Source organism: Callorhinus ursinus, unplaced genomic scaffold (assembly GCF_003265705.2).
Source record: "Callorhinus ursinus isolate GAN/ISIS: 27379988/994484 unplaced genomic scaffold, GSC_fseal_2.0 scaffold84, whole genome shotgun sequence".
NCBI lineage: Eukaryota > Metazoa > Chordata > Mammalia > Carnivora > Otariidae > Callorhinus > Callorhinus ursinus.
The window spans coordinates 1-12,739 of NW_027397146.1; the positions used below are offsets into that span (position 1 = coordinate 1).

A 12,739-nucleotide genomic window follows, 5' to 3' on the forward strand; every position below is an offset into this window, starting at 1 on the left:
AAGAATGGCCGTGGGAGCTTTTTTTGAAGTGTGGATCCTAATTCCCCATGGAGCAAAATCAGCAGTGAGAAGTAGAAGGATTGTAGATAGAATCTTTAAGGAAACAAAGTTTCTGGAAGAATGTCTTGTATCTCTGGTTTTTCCTGAATTCTCTCGTAGCTGGAGACATTGCCCACGTGACCCAAGCAGATTTCTAACCCCTTTCTGGCCCTCGTGTGACCCCAGCCCCCCCTTTCACTTACCCATGCTTCCTGAAGCAGAACTTTGCCCAGGAGTTGCCTGGCTCTTAATGCTTAGCTTTCAAGTGCCTGAACCTCTCTGGCCTCAGTTTGTCCATGTGTTGAATGAGGATAATAAACATTCCTCAAGTCGTGGAATTGCTATGAGCACTGAATGGGCCCAGCTTAACTATCACACTAAGCTCTATGAGGCTGTACTCATAACATGGCCTTGTTCAAGGCAGCCCTCCTATCTCCTTGGGCATAGCTGCCCCTCCAGTGTCATTGCCTGGACTCTCCCCCGATTCCCAGCACTCAGTGCCTCTGCCCTTCCACACTGCTCTCTCATGGCAGATATCCTCCCTCACTTCCTGTGTCCTCATGAAGCCTCCCCTAACTGTCTGGGCCTGGTTTCAGGGCCTGCCTGCTCCTTCTTCCTGACAACTTTCCAGAACCTTGCCTGTGGTACTGCTTTTGTGCAAGGTTACCTTGCGCCGTTTCTGTTCTGCATGTGTGTCTGTGCACCCAGTTACTACAGCTAGACTGGAAACCCTCTGAAAACAAGGACCCTGTCCCCTTCACGTTTGTACTATCCCCAGAGCCTGCCTCTGCCAGTGGAGACACTCACTAGATGTTGACTGATGATGGCGATAGACTGTCTGGTTCGGGTCATCCGGGATTCATCGATTCTCTACCATGATGAGCCACTGGACCATGCTGGGCTTGGTGGACGAGTGACAAAGGACCTGCCCTGGACTCAGTGCCTGCTAGTTGGATAAGAAAGGCAAGTATGTCAGTAACTCTCATTTGAGGTGGGACCAGACATCATCCACAGAAAGAACTATCTGTGAAGTACTGTGTGGCCTCAGGGGGAGGCCAGTATGCATCTCACTGGGAGATCAGGAAGTTTTCGGAGGCAGCCTGGGTCTGAGCTGTGCATTGAAGAATAGGCAGGGTTTTGAAGGTGGTGATACAGGAGTGCAGTCCTGAGATGTCCGCTTCAGGCTGGAAAGGCATGAGATCAGAGGCAATGAGGAAGAAGGGCCCAGGCAAAGAAGCAGGCAGAAGTGCTTCTGCCCTCTTATTTCCTTTAGTTCTTGGATCAACCTGGCAAGCTAGGGACTATTAGATCCCCTTGACAGATGAGGAAACCAAGAGCACAGAGGGCAAGGGACTTGGCTACGATCTCTCACTTGGCTGAGGTTGGGGGAGAGTTGGGATTTAAACTCAGGATCGGCCCACCCGGAGTCCGTGTGGCTGCCATACAGCTGGGGAACCCAGGAAATGCACTCTGAGCCTGGTGCCAAGGCTGTCCCCCTGTGCCATCAGTTAGGCTTCTGGAGGGTAGGGCTGGCCCGGGGCCTTGAGTGTGTTCTCATCTCCCATCTGCAAGGCACGGGGCTCGGCCTCTGACTGCTTCTGCTCCTTCCAGCTGCAATGTGTGATTCACGGACTTTGAACTGCGTTGCTTGCCTGTGAGCTGATCTGCTCCTTTCAGATTGCAGGAGGGACTGTTGCACTTGAATCAAAAGAGTACGTATTTCACAGGATGTGCTTGATGATGGCTATCAAAGAGTCGATTCTGTTTACTCAGTTGCGGCTGGTGCTCTCTGGACTGTAAGGAGAAGCTGAATCAAAAGGGAGATGAAGAGCCTGTTGGGCTACACAGCTGCCCAAAGGCACCATCCTTAAATTTTCATCCCCGGTACTCCAGTTGAAAGTGTCAAATTGGGCATATACATTTATTTTTACACTCGACTGTCTTGCTGATGGATTCTCCAGAATGACCCAGGGTATCAGAGTTTCTGTCGCAAGTCTGTCGCTTGCTTCTAGGGGTCTGTGTGGTCCAGGGCCATGTGACTTCAAAAACTATATACCCCTCTACTTTAACGTCAGTCCTTTCCGTATACATCTTCCTCCTGGGACAGAGCAGGGTTGGTGTGGAGACGAGGAAGGGCCGATGTCATCTGTAGTCACAGCAGATCTGCCCTCTCAGACATCCGGGTGCTTGTTTCTGTCCTCTCCGCCTTCCTTCTCCCATCCGAGCAAAACTACTCATTGGAGCACATCCCGTGTGTACAGTAACTGTTATTCATCTCAAATTAATCCCAAAGGAGTACCATCGATTCCCCCCTGAAATACCAACCAGACTACTGCTTTAAACCGTTCGTACATGAGGGAGAGAGCAGAGTCGGGGCGGGTGGCATGTTCTGAGCACTCACACCGCGTGCCAGGAGGTCGCTGGACACCGCTCCTGGGCTGCTGCTGCCACTGGAGTCAAGCCAGGCCGGCATTCCTGCCGCGGTCTGCAGGTCACAGCTTGCTTGCCCGTGGGTCCTTGTGCTGTGTTCTGGCCCAGGAAGAGATCGCCTCCAGGTAGTTTGCCTCGTCCCAGTCCCACGTTGGATTCTCCCTGGGCTCCTGTGATGGCATTATCATTCTTTTCCCTTTAGAGATGAGGCATTCAAGATTTGGACAGAGGAAGTGATTTACCTCAGGTTGCATAGTAAGTGACTGAGGTGGGACTCCAGCGGTCCCACCTCCAACTGTGGTGACAGAGGCTAGGGGCGGAATATGCTACCTGGAGGGCCCTTTGGAGCCTGAGCAACATTTGATGCTGTGCGGGGTATGGTTTGGGAATTCAGTCTCGACCCTTTCAGAAGGTTGTCTTTCTCGGCTGCTTCTTCGGTTCCTGGCCTGCTCGATTGGGTTCTGAACCTGCCCAGCACAGCTGCTCTGTGCCCCACTCCTCTGAACCAGCTCTTCCACTGCCCTCAGCACCCCCCCCCCCCGCTCACGCTGCACTGCGCATGCCTGCCATGGCAGAAATGCACTCTGCAGTTTGCGTACTTGTGTTGGGTGCCAGCTCAGGCTGTCTTTCTGTTCCTAGCTCACGTGCTTGTCCCGCATTCCCAGGTACTTTTGCACACGGGTTGTCTGCAATTCATCCTGATTTCCTTACCCTTGCTTCTGCTCACACGTACTCTGCTCCTTTCTGCCTCACGATCTGGGGCCCAAGCCATTTCTGCGTTTGATTTCTCTTCTGTAACTCTTTGGACCTAGACACAGATGCCCAGTGAAGCTAATGAAGTTTAAGACCCAACTTCAGGGTCACTCACTTGCCCAGGCCTGAAAGCGGCCCTAGCATTATGGGTTATGCTAGTCCTATGGCTTGTAAAATCCACAAGAAATATTTTAGCTGGAGTTGGTTCGGGGCACCTTTCCTTCCATTCTTCTGTCTCCCTTACTCATGCTCTTGCGTTGGGTGGAGATTCAGTGGCCATGAGCATATTGGGAGCCTGGCTCAGGAGATGCTAAATTGGGATATACTTGGTTTGGATTTAGAGAGTCCTGTTTGAGGACCTCACAACCAATCCCATCCATGTTTGAGTTATTGCTAGCTGCCCTGTATTGAAATAGCTTCCAGGAATACTGCTGCCTTCTGTACCATTGCACCCAGCCCTGGGACAAGAGGTGTGAGGCGGAAGAGGACATTGTGTTGTTGTGCCTTGTAGCACGCAGTGCTGGAAGTGTGTTAGCAGTGGGGGAGAATCAAGGTTCACAATGTACAGAGCCAGAAGCTGGTCTGCGGGAAAATCTTCCAGTCACAAATCAGATATGGAAAATCAAACACAAGTTCTGTCCTGTCAGGAATATTCTCAGTGTATAGCGTATGCAATTATAAGCACAGCATGCATTTATATTAACATGTGGAGGGGGTTGTGTACAGTGGCATTTTCCAGAATTCTTTTGACTGTGGGGCACACGCCTGTATCAGAATTACAAACACTGAGCGGCATGCATAAAAGAGTTATTATAGCTACCCTGAGACTGCTGTCCTTGCAAAAGGTCTGCTTCCAAGGCTGGCCCTTGGCTGGCTTCTGGGGACTTGGCTCTCAGAGGGCGTCTGGGCACCAGTGGACTGGTAAGAGGGCTCACTGTGTGTAGACTGTTTATGCTGAACACCTGCTTTCCTTCTTTGAGTCTGAAATTTTGGTGCATGCTAGGCAGAGCATTCCTATGTGACCAGACCTAAATAAAATCCCTGGGCACTGAGTTTAGGCTTCCCTGGACAGAAACATTACACCCATGTCACTGCATGTTCATTGCTGAAAGAAGGATGTGCTCTTTGTGGCCCCTCATGGGAGGGAGAGAGGATAAGGAGTCTGCACGGGGATCCCTCCAGGCTCTTCCTGTGTCTTTGCCTCTCGTGATCTGCCTGTGTGTCCTTATTATGTTGCTGTAATACCTTTTAGTGTGAGTACAACTGTATGCTAAGTCCTGTGAGTCTCCCACAATAAGAAACAAGAAAAGTAGGAATAACAGGTTGCAGAAATATGTGAGGCAATTATTTAATAAAAATACACTTTTATTTGTCATGTCATTTTTTTCTGAATTTTGAGATGTGTCTAACATTTGTTGACTTTTTCCGAAGTGTGTTATATTGCGTTTCTTCCCTCATTTGAAATATTCACTTTCATTATCAATTTCGTATTGATATCTTTGTATTCTTATCCTTGGAGAGGACCCCAAGTGTTAGAAGCTTCAGATTCTGCCAAACCTGGATCTGCCTCTGTCGTGAATCCAAGACTTGTGACCTCTTGTTGATTTTGTTACTGTCACCCCATATTTCACAGGTGGGAAAATTAAAACTGAAAGGGGCAGTCAAGCTTACTTGGCAAAACTGGGACAGGATCCAGGTCTTCCAGCTCCCAATTTAATGTTCTTTTCCCTCCATTCGATAAAGTGTTTTGATGATTTGTCTGTAAACAATGGTCAGGGTGCACTGGACATAGACTGGATGGCATGCACTTGGAAGACTGAACTTCTTCTAGTCCCTTCTTTCAGTAGATGGGTAATCTTGAATGAGTCCTTCCCTTCCTGGGACATATTTTTTTGCTTTTGTAAAACAAAGGGACTGGACTAGATGCTCCTTCAAGTAGAGGGCTTTCTCTCTTTGATGTTCCCTGAGTTTGTCATTCTAGAAATGCTGGAATCACACAATCATAGTTGAAACCATTTATCTTGTCTTTGGGTCTTCTCTGTCTCTAAAACAGAAATAAAATACCTGCCTCACCCAGTTGTCATGAAACCCCTGGCACCATTCATGGTAGAGCAGGTGATCAAAAGTTGCTTCCATCCTTTTGTCCAGTCAGGAACAAAGGTTGTCATATATGATTCTTGCTCCTTCCTTTTGGAATCAGAGAATTTTTGATCAGCAACCTAAATATTAAGAAAGAAAGAAAATGAAATATATATACTCTGCTTTTAAAACTTTTTACAATTGAAATATAAATTGCAAACAGAAAAACACACAAATATTAAGTGAATAGATTAATTGATATTCACAAAGTTAACACACCAGTAACCTGCATTGATATTAAAAAATAGAACATTGCTAGAACTCCCTAGTGATCCCCTCCAAGTTACTCCATCTGCCCAAAGGTAACTACTGTTTTGACTTGTAACATCTTTGATTATTTTATGTAAATGGAATCCTACATTATGGACTCTTATAGTTGTCTGGATTCTTACACTTGCTATTGGTTGTGAGATTCATCCATGTTGTCACATGAGCAGTATTTCCTTCATTCTCCTCCTGCTATACAGGATTCTGTTTTATGACTCTACTCTGATTTATCTATTCCAATGTTCATGGACATTGGTGTGGTTTCCAGGTCTTTGCCATTACGAATAAAGCTGCTATGAATCTCCTTGTGTTTACTTTCTTTGGGAAATATATGTTTCTGTTGCATATATGTCTAGAGGTGTAACTGATGATTTATAGGATGTGCACATGTTTAACTTCAACAGATATTGCCAAATAGCTTTCCAAAGGGGTTATAGCGACTTCCTTTACCACCAGCAGGGTGTGCGTTCCAGTTTGTCACCATCCATGATGGCACATGCTGTCACTTAGGTGGGTTACAGGTGGATCTTATTTCGGTTTGTTTACACACAGCAAACTTCTGTAGTGTACAATTTCATGACATTGGACTGAAGCACAGAGCCATGTATCTATTACTACTGTCAAGATACAGAAGAATTCCCTCACCATCCCCCACCCCACAAATGGCCTGGTGCTGCCTTTTTGTATTCCACCCCTCCCCCACTCTCAGACCCTGGCAGCCACCCGTCGTCTGATCTCCATCCCTATAATTCTACATTTCCAGATTGTCAAGTAAATGAAATCACGTGGTGTGTAGTCTTTTGGGTCTGGCTTCTCTTACTTAGCAAACTATCTTTGAGTTTCCTCCATGTGGTAGTTCACTCCTTTTTATTGCTGGGTAGCAGTCCGTTGTATGGACGCACTGCGTTTTGTTTATCCGTTCACCAGTTGAGGAACATTTGGTTTGTTTCCAGTCTTTGTCTATTATGAATAAAGTTATTACAAATATTTGTGCAGAGGTTTTTGCGTGAACAAGAATTTTCGCTTCTCCTGAGTAAATATCCAGGGGTAGGGATTGCTGGGTTACATAATAAATGAATCTTTACCTTTATGGACACCTGCCAAACTTGTCTTGCATTCCCATCAACAGTATGTGAGAATTCCAGTTGCTCCACATCCTTGTCAGCACTTGGTATTGCTAGGTTTAAAAAAAAAAAGTTTTTAGCTATTATGAGGTATGTAGTGATATCTCATTCTGGCTTTAATTTGCATTTCTCTGATGGTTGATAATGTTGAGCATCTTTCCATATGCTGATTTGCCATCCATATAACTTCTTTGGTGAATTTTCTATTTAGATCTTTTGCCCATTTAAAAAACTGGGGGACTTGTTTACTTATTTAATTTTTTATTTTGAAATAATTAATAGATTCAGTGGAAGTTGCAAAGAAATGTACAGTCAGGTTCTGTGCACCCCCAAACATCTTACTAACTTAGAGTATGATGTTAAGACCAGGAATTTGACATTGATAACAATCCATGGAATTTATTCAAATTTCACCAGTTATACGTACAAGCCTGTGTGTGTGTGTGTGTGCGTGTGTGTGTGTGTGTGTGTGTGTAGTTCTGTGCAGTTTCATCATATGTGTAACTTCATGTAACTTCCACCACCATCATCCTCACACCTCGTGGTTCCCCTTTATAGCCTCACCCACTTCCCACTCCACATCCCTTAACCCATGGCGAGCACTATTTTATTCTCCATCTCTATCACTGTGTTATTCCCAGAATGTTATATATATGGACTCCTACTATATACAGCATGTAACCTTTTGATAATGGCTTTTGTTTTTTACTCAGCATGATTCCCTGCAGGTTCATTCAAGTTGCTGCCATGTATCAATAGTTCACTTCTTTTTGTTGCTGGATAGTATTTCATAGTACTGATGTATGACAATTTAACTGTTCACACACAAGAGTTTCCAGTTTGGGGCTATTATGAATAAAGCTGCTATAAACATTCATGTACAGGCTTCTGCACTAACATAAGTTTTCATTTCTCTGCAATAAATGCCCAAGAGTGTGACTGCTGGGTCATCTGGTACCCATTTTTAGTATTTAACGTAACTGCCAAACTGCTTTTCAGAGTGGCTGTACCATTTTCTATTTCAACCATCAGTGTATAGTGATCCATTTTTCTGGCATCCTCACTAACAATTTGGTGTCACAATTTATTACTTTATCCACTTGGATAGGCTTGTAGCAACAGCTCATTGTGCTTATAATTTACATTTACTTGATCGCTAATGATGTTGAATATCTTTTTGTGTGCTCATTTGCCTCTGTGTATCTTCTTCAGTTAAATGTCTCTTCGTGCCTTTTGCCCATCTTCTAATGGGATTGTGTTTTTTGATGTTGAGTTTTGAGAGTTTTTATATACTCCAGATACAAGTCCTTCATAGGATATAGAATTTTCAAACTTTTCTTCCAGTCTAAAATTTTTCTATTCATCTCCTCTGCAGGGTCTTTCACAGATCAAAAGTTTATAGATTTGATGAGGTACAATTGATCAGTTTTTACTTTTATGTGTCATGCTTTCAGTCAGGCATCTTGTGTAGATCTATTTCTGTATTCTCTATTGTCTTCCACTGATCTATGTGTCTATATCTCTTCCAGTATCATAGTTTATTATTACTATTGTTGAATTTGGAGAGTTCTTTATATATTTTGGATACAAGTCCTTCAGATATGTGATTTGCAAATATTTTTTTCCCAGTCTGTGGTTAGTCTTTTCATTCTCTTAACAATGTCTTTTACCTTTTCTTAAAAAAAAGATTTATTTATTTTATAGAGAGCAGGTGGGGAGGGGCAGAGGGAGAGGGAGAGAGTCTTAAGCAGACCCCACGCTGAGCACAGAGCCTGACGTGGGGCTCAATCTTACGATCCTGACATCACGACCTGAGCTGAAACCAAGAGCCCAACACTTAATGTCTGAGCCACCTACACGCCCCTCCTTTCCTTTTTTAAAATTGATTTCCAGCATGGCCTAAGACCATATTTTTAATGATTGCTATTATTAAAATTCATTGAGGCTTTTTTTTTTAATGGCCCACAAAATAGTTGATCTTTATGAATGTTACATGTGCGATTGAAAACAATGTGCTGGGGGCGCCTGGGTGGCTCAGTCCATTAAGCGTCTGCCTTCAGCTCAGGTCATCATCTGGGGGTCCTGGGATGAAGCCTTGACTTGGGCTCCCTGCTCAGCGGGGAGTCTGCTTCTCCCTTTCCCTCTGCCACTGCCCCCCCCCTCAGCTTGTGCTCTCTCTCTCTCTCTCGCAAATAAATAAATCTTTTTTAAAAAAGAAAAGACTATGCTGGGCAGAATTTTGTACATCATTTAGTTCAGACTGTTTGATAGTGCTGTCTAGGTAATCTGAAACCTTACTAGTTTTCTGCCTGCGTGTTCTATCAATTTCTGAGAGTAGTGTGGAAGTCTCCAACTGTGATTGTGTTTTTGCCTTGTTCTCCTTTTAGTAGTGTCATCTTTAGTGTATTTTTAAATTCTGTTAAGTGCACACATATTTATGATTTTTATCTTATTGGAAAGTTGATCTCTTTATTGTCTAATGTTCCTCTTTATTTCTGATAATATTCTTTGTTCTGAAGTTTTTGTCTAATGTAATAGCTACTCTGCAATATTTTGCTACTATTTTTGCTTTCTCATTATCTTTCAGATCAATTAAATATAAGAAAAACCTATTATACCTTTATTTATTTCTTTTTAACACTCTTGTTGGTGAAGATCCATATTTCAGACTAATGTATTATTTCAGCCTGAAAACCTCTTTAAAATTTTTTGTAGAGTAGGACTACTGGCTATGATTTCCGTCATTATTTTTGCTTTTCTGAGAAAGTCGTTACTTCTCCATCATTTAAAAATTAACCTTAGGGAGCTACAACTTACATACTCTATAATTCACCCTTTTAATGTATACTTCAGTGACATTTAGTGAATTTACAAAGTTGGGTAACTATCATCAAAATCCACCTTTAGAACATTGCTCTTGCTCCAAAAGATCCCTCATACCATGTCAATTATCTTCCCGCCCCCAACCCCAGGCAACCCCTAATCTGCTTTCTTCTCCCTCCCAGTTTTGTTGAGATATAACTGACATACATCATTGTATAAGTTTAAGGTGTACAGAAATCTGCTTTCTATTCTTATATATTTGCCTTCTTTGGAATTTTCATATAAATTGAATCACAATACTGAGTCTTCTGCATCTGGCTTCTTTTGCTTAGCATAATGTTTTTGAGGTTCATCCATGTTGTAGCAGGGTGTCAGTATTTTGTTCCTTTGTATTGCTGAATAGTAATTTGTCTGTTTACTAACTGATGAACATTTGAATTGTTTTCATTTTCTGGTTTATGAATTATGAACATTCGCTTACAAGTCTTTGTGTGGACATACGTTTTCATTTTACTTCTTACCTAGAGTGTAATTGCTGGTTCACATAGTAAATTTATGTCCAACATTGAAAAAGTTTTTTCAAAAGAACTTTTTCTGCTTTAGTAAGTCAAACTATTTTTAGAAAAGATTGAATATACTACCTCACAGATATTTGAATAATACTATTCTGTATTTTGTTCAAGGTGATGATGTTTTTAAATGTGAAACTACTCCTGTGTCATTAGATTATTACACCTTTTACATCAGAAAGTGCATTATATTTTACATTTTAAGGAACTAACTGCCAAACTTTTCCAAAATGGCTGAACCAGTTTACATTGGCACCAGTGATGGCATGTTGATTTTTAAAGATATTTTTTCTGGGTATAGAATTCTGACTTGCATGGTTTCTGATGAGAAATCTGATGTAATTCTTTTTTTTTTTTTTTTAATTCTGTGTAATGTTTCTTTTTTCTCTCGCTGCTTTCAAGATTTTCTCTTCGCGGTTTTTTTTTTTTTTTTTCAGCAGTTTGACTATGATATACCAAGGGGTGGTTTACTGGGGGCTCTGAACTTGTATTTGTGGTTCAGTGTCCTTTAATTTGGGGGAAATTCTCACCTATTATGACTTCATAAAAATTTTTTAAATAAATCAAATAAAGAAGTTCCCATTCCCCCTGACTTCCTTCTGGGATTATAGTTAGACTGTTTTATATTATCTTGGGTCCTTTTTTCTGTTTTCTATTTCTACTTTTTCTCTTTGTATTTCAATGTGAGTAATTTCTGTTGACTGATCTTCAAGTTCACTGATTCTTTTCCTGGCTGTGTTGACACTGGCGGTGAGCCCACTGAATGTATTATTTTTCTTCACTACTATGTTCTTCACTTCTAGCATTTCCATTTGATTTTTTCTTAGAGTTTGTATTTCTCTGCTGCGATTACCTTCTACTTTTGCATGGTATCTACCTTTCCCATTAGAGATTTTAACATGCTAATCATAATTAAAATTCCTTGTCTGATAGCATCAATGTCTGTGTCATCAGATTCTTGTTCTGATGATTGCTTTGTTTCTTGGGAGTATAATTTTTCTTGCCTTTCTGTGTGTCTTAATTTTTTTGTTTGAAGAGACTAGTAGAGATTGAGGTAAATAGTTTTTATGCCTAGAAATGGACACACATTTCCTTCTGCCAGATCTTTAGAACGTGGTTTTGAGTTCCCCTGGTTAGGAATTGGACTGGGTTTGAGGTTGTTCTCGCTGTGCCTACCCTCGGTACAGCACAGGTTTCAAATTCCTGTAGTGATTCCTTCTGCTTAGGGGGAGCAGTGGTTTTCCAGAAGGCTGTTTTTTTCAGTACTGAGCTTTAGGTCACCCCTTCACACTGCTTCAGATTGTCTCTGCATGCTCTTCTTCTGTCCTTTTCCCAGCACTGTTCTGCTGTTACTGGTTACTTGAAACTGTTTGCTTAGTGGTGTGGGGAATTGGGAGGGGGCAGTTTCCGTTCTTCTGTGTAAGCCCCAGTCTTAGTTACTGGGTCCCTTGGTCTCAGGGGTGTGGCTTTCTCAAGCCTTTTGCCTCTCCCCTTGGGTAGTTGTGGGCCCAGCTCATATTTCTGCCATTTTCCCAGGAGCAGTTGATTTCCTTGTTTTCCTCTTTCCTTCTCCCAGCTGCAGTGGGTTGGCCATCAGGCCGAGTCTGTGGTTTTTGCCTCCACAGAGAAAGGCATTTTCTTCCTAGAGGTGATGAGAGAAATGCACATGTGGAGAATCTTAGCCCTCCTGCCTGGCTAATGTTCTCCTCTTCAAGGTCTGCATCTCATTGGCCCTTTCTTAGGGCTCTTTCTGATCTTTTCTGAAAGTACCCATTCAGTACGTGCCCTCTTTAATAATAAAATTAAAAAAAAAAAAGTACCCAGTAGGGTTTCTGGACTAGGGACTCCCTCAGTTTTTGAGGCTCTCAGAGGCTTCACTCTTTCCTGCCAGTTTATATTCTGCCTTCACCAATTCATCGATAGTTCGTACTGAACTCTCCTCACTGGTTTTCAGAAAGCTTACTCCAGAGAAGCGAGTGCTCACATCTTTCCTCCCACAGAGACTGTATCTCCTCAGATTGTGGACAAGTTTGTTGCTCTGCAACCTCAGCTCTCCAATGTGTTCAAAGAAATTCATGAATTTGATGTTAGTCTGGCTTGTTTGTTTTTTTTTTAATTTTATTTATTTATTTGAGAGAATGAGAGAGAGAGAGAACATGAGAGGGGGTTGGGCCAGAGGGAGATGCAGACTCCCCGCTGAGCAGGGAGCCTGATGTGGGACTCGATCCCGGGACTCCAGGATCATGACCCGAGCCGAAGGCAGTCACCCAACCAACTGAGCCACCCAGGCGCCCTAGTCTGGCTTGTTTTTTGTGTTAACTATGGGAATGATGTTTCTTCCAGCTTACTGCATCCCAGAGTAGAAGCTATCTCCTGGCTGTTAAATTTTAGATTTCTTTGAGCCCAGGCTGCTCAGCCCCTCAGACTCCTTGTTGTTACTCATACATTGGAGTGTGCAGAACACTTCCTTCTTATGACTGTTGCTCTCAAAATATTCTGCTGTGTTTCGTGGTAAGTGCATGTTGACTATTTTGTGATACTCCTGTTTTGGGGCATTTCAGATGCCCCATTTATTCCTTCTGCTTCCTCCTAGCA

The 12,739-nt window shown here is 42.8% G+C and overlaps 1 long non-coding RNA gene across 1 annotated transcript in view; it reads left to right on the forward strand.

Annotated features, from left to right (window-relative positions):
- Positions 1-14: 14 nt before the first annotated feature.
- Positions 15-12,739, forward strand: part of LOC141371655 (uncharacterized) — a 251,784-nt gene continuing 239,059 nt past the window's right edge. Inside the window, exon 1 of the long non-coding RNA XR_012376751.1 lies at positions 15-1,002. This is a non-coding gene — a long non-coding RNA (uncharacterized lncRNA). The remainder of the gene's footprint in view (positions 1,003-12,739) is intronic.